General features: G+C 34.5%; 1 long non-coding RNA gene across 1 annotated transcript; it reads left to right on the top strand.

The window, feature by feature from the left end:
* The first annotated feature begins 1,160 nt into the window (after positions 1-1,160).
* LOC111885830 (uncharacterized) lies at positions 1,161-3,127 on the top strand. The gene is made up of 3 exons (XR_002848225.3): positions 1,161-1,599; positions 1,709-1,860; positions 2,845-3,127. It is a non-coding gene; the product is annotated as an uncharacterized LOC111885830 (long non-coding RNA).
* Positions 3,128-4,010: the final 883 nt, after the last annotated feature.

Below are 4,010 nucleotides of genomic sequence, written 5' to 3'. Positions count from 1 at the left end.
CAACTATATATAAAAACTTGTACACATTTGTTTCTGGATTTTAGTTTCTTGTATGGTTACTTACCAATGATTTTATTTTGTTTCATCATTGATATAAGTTAGTAATTACCTATGATTTTATTTTGTTTTTTATCATTGATATAAAATTGCTAAATCACCCCTTATTATTATTATTATTATTATTTTTTTAAAATAAGAAAATGCACACAACCACACCATCCCACCCTACCCACCCCCGCCCTCCATCACCACCACCACCACCATCTATTTGCCGCTGGAATCCAAGCTTCACAGATGCCAACTTAGTTGAAACTCTGATAGAGGACTTTTTCCAACAACACACACGATATAGTTCCAAAGAACAAGATGAGCATACACGCATGCAAATTGATGATGAACAAGCACACATGTAAGTCCATGGCAGAAGCTCTTAAATTGTCACACACATACATACACAGACATCTAACAACACCCACAAGCTGATTTGCTCAGACATGAATAATTACATCCAAGAAGACCTAAAAATCAAGGACCCATAAACCAACTTGAATTAGTTTCAAGATTCTTCTGCAACAATGGCCAAATCTGAAACATTCTTTGCTATGGTAATTTAAAATAACATTAAAAATCATTTGTTTTGAAATCCAAAAGTGTATACATTAAGTTTGCAAATATAATGGTCCCAAAATTTACAAAAATAAGTATTGAGTTTAAAGAAAAGCGAGGTAACATCAATCATGGTAAAACAAGGATTAACTACCATTCAAACCATGACCTTCTAAGTGTATACTAGTTCTTCTAGTCTCAATGGTCGTAATATAACCATACATCAAAATAAGTTAGATGATGAAATTTCCTAGTGAGAATACCTAATGTTGATTTATTTAAAATAAGAAGATACCAATCTACCATACTTGAATCAAACCTTGAAATAAAAATCAATTTTAACATCAAAAATGAAATTAAGGTTTAAAAGAACCAAACCCAATAAAAAGGGGTATTATATAACCCACATTTCCAGACATATAGAAAAGGGATAAGTATTAATAAAGCAAAAGTTTACAAAATCATATGAAACTCCTAAAATGGTAATTTAACACATAATAATATGCAATACTTGCATTCACTACTAGAAAACTAGAAAACTAGGCATCAGCGACGGAATAAATCCCTAGCTAATTAGTGACGGATTTACAAGGAATCTGCGACGAAAATTATTTTTGTAGATATGGTGTAAATTTTAGCATGTTAGCGAGAGATTAGAAAGGGATTAGTGACGGAATCAAAAACTCACAAATATTTCAATCGCTAATTTTTGTTAAGCCCCTGCCAAATATTTCATTTCCCCCGCTCCTCATCCTAATTATTTTCATTTCCCCCCATTCTTCCTCCTAAATCGACATTCACCAGTTATCTCTCATGCTTGTTTCTGAAATCCAAAGCCCAAATCGACACTCGTCTTGCAAATCGGCACTCATCCCAAATCGATACTAATAGTCGTCTTCTGTATGTTCCTAAAACTCGATTCCAACAGAAGGAAACCCTAGCCAAGACCCTCGAAATCACGATGACCCTTCCTGTAGATGAAATTTAACCCTAGTAAGTTTCTATGTCATTGGCTTCTTTCCTGTAGCTAATGTGTTGTTGATTTAATCGCTCATCTTCTTCAGTTCGTATGTGGCTTCTTTTCTTCTATTCCGACTTTTAGATATGGGAAGAAGCAAAGGACAGAGAGAAACATGAAGACGAGAGTAGGACCACCGCATCTGATTCCTTTTGACCACTTCATCACCGCCGAGACTGAAATCCCATGAACCACCATCTCAACCTTTCTCACGAAAATCTTAATTCCTCACCAAGGTTTTCCTCTCTATCTATCTAACTGTGTGTTTTATTTCGTAGAAACATAAGTTGTTCTGTTTTTTCTTTCTAAATTTTTTGGTTCGTTTTAGTTGGTGCATGTTTTGTTTGATGTTTGTGAGGAAGGTTCAAGAATGGGAGTGGAAGGTTCTTAACTAAATTAGTTGATTTATATATCTCTATGTGTGTATACTCTAATGTAGGAATTTGTGTGTGTACAAACTCTCCTGTTGCAGATCTTTCTAGTGGTGAATTAATGTTTGAGTCTTTAGCTGAGGTAATTAAATTTCATGTTCACAAATACTTGATACTTTCTAGGAAAAGGTTGGATGTAGTAAGGTACGTGGTAATTCTTACCTTTATAGAGTAATTAAGATATACACTTATTGTAAGTTTGCATTACTTTTTGTAAAATTATAATGTAGTAAGTCGTATTCCTGTGTTGTACATAAAAAACTTGGCAAAATATGTGGTTGTAGATGACATATATTTCATAGATGAAAGCATAATGTATAATCCATTCCATTCCATTTGCGGGCATGTTCTTTGCAAATAGTGAAACAACTAAAACAAACATTTCTGTGAAGTTAATGTAGTTAATGTAGGTAGACAGTTGCATGCTTTTTAACTTTTTTAATGGAACTTAATTTCGGTAATGTTGTATAAATGAGAAAAAGCAACCAATGAAGCCCAACCCAGCTCAAAAGAGGTGTTGGGTTTATAACCATTTAGGAGCAAGGTGGGGAGTTCGACTGCCATTGGTGGCCACTCATGAGAAATTTTCCTTTGGAATCCCATTAAAAAGGGTGAGGGTTTGCCCTGTAAAGGAGCTTGAACCCGGGCTTTCGATGTAAAAGGCGGAAGGGCTTCTGTTTAGTATTTGCCGTTCCAAAAAAAATGAGAAAAAGAAAAAATAACCATAAGTATTATAGAATTATGCTTCCATTTATTTATTTATTTATGGATTGGGTTTCGTATTTGTAGGTTATCTCAATCATGTTTGTAAGGAAGTGAGAGGAACTATTTGAAGAATGCGATGTCCCAGTTTCTAGTAGTGAAATCGCCAGGATGTGTAACTTACTCCTAAAGATCAAGGAAACAACTTACCCACTTAACTAGACTTTGGAACTTTTGATTTTTGTTAATAGGTTTAGGAAATAAGAAATCGAATATGAATGATTATTTTGTAAGTTGAATTTAATCTTTATTTTGGTAGTTGGATGTCAATGTAATATTTTGGGGTATAAATTTGAATTTCATTTGTGAATTTTGGTTATAGACTATCGACCTATTCAACATTAATATTAGAAACTTAAAACTACTCATTTACCCATCATTAGCGACGGATTTGCGATAGAATTCACAAAATTTTGGATCATTTTGCGACAACCGAATCCGTCAGTGATCCGTCGCTAAGTCCGTCGCTAATCTGCCGTTGACCATTAGCGAGCAAGGTTTTTTCGGCGGCCAGTTTCCGTCACTAATCTGTCACTGATGGCCTTTAGCGACAAATTTCCGACGAAAATGTCCGTCGTTGATACCTAGTTTTTAGTAGTGATTGAGGCCTATGTAAACCAGTGGCGAAGCCAGACTCAAAGCAAAGGGGTATCCCAATTTTTTTTTCTGGGTATCACCGCAACGGCTGAGCATGGGGCGGGTCGGGTCAGTTTTGACCTAAAATTGAACCCAAAACCGATAGCCACGGCTTTGAAACTTTTAAAATCAAACCAAACTCAAACCCATCAGTTCGGTGTTACGGTTTTTAGCTTGTACATGGGTTTCCTCGTTTGGTTTTGGTATTAAACTCAAACCTTAATAGAATCATTAGCTAACTTTAAGTCTTGTTATATAAACATAAAGTTGAAGTATCTTTTGATACTTGAATCAATGTGGGACTCAAAGTTGATATAAAATGAATCATGATGATAACAAGTTTTTATAATAGATGAAAATAACTGAGTTTACATGTGTTTTGCGATGTGGAATAGAATAGCTTGGAAATTAAAAGAGAATAGAATAGCTGGAAAAATAAAAGAAATATAAACAAAGGATTTGTATAGAGCAAGAATTGATATTGAGACCTTTGTTTCAATAACCCAACACCTTAACCAGTAGACTACCTATATATTTGTGTTTAAAAGTGAAGGGAT

This window comes from Lactuca sativa, chromosome 3 (assembly GCF_002870075.4).
Source record: "Lactuca sativa cultivar Salinas chromosome 3, Lsat_Salinas_v11, whole genome shotgun sequence".
NCBI lineage: Eukaryota > Viridiplantae > Streptophyta > Magnoliopsida > Asterales > Asteraceae > Lactuca > Lactuca sativa.
This window is presented reverse-complemented; position numbering and strand designations above follow the sequence as displayed.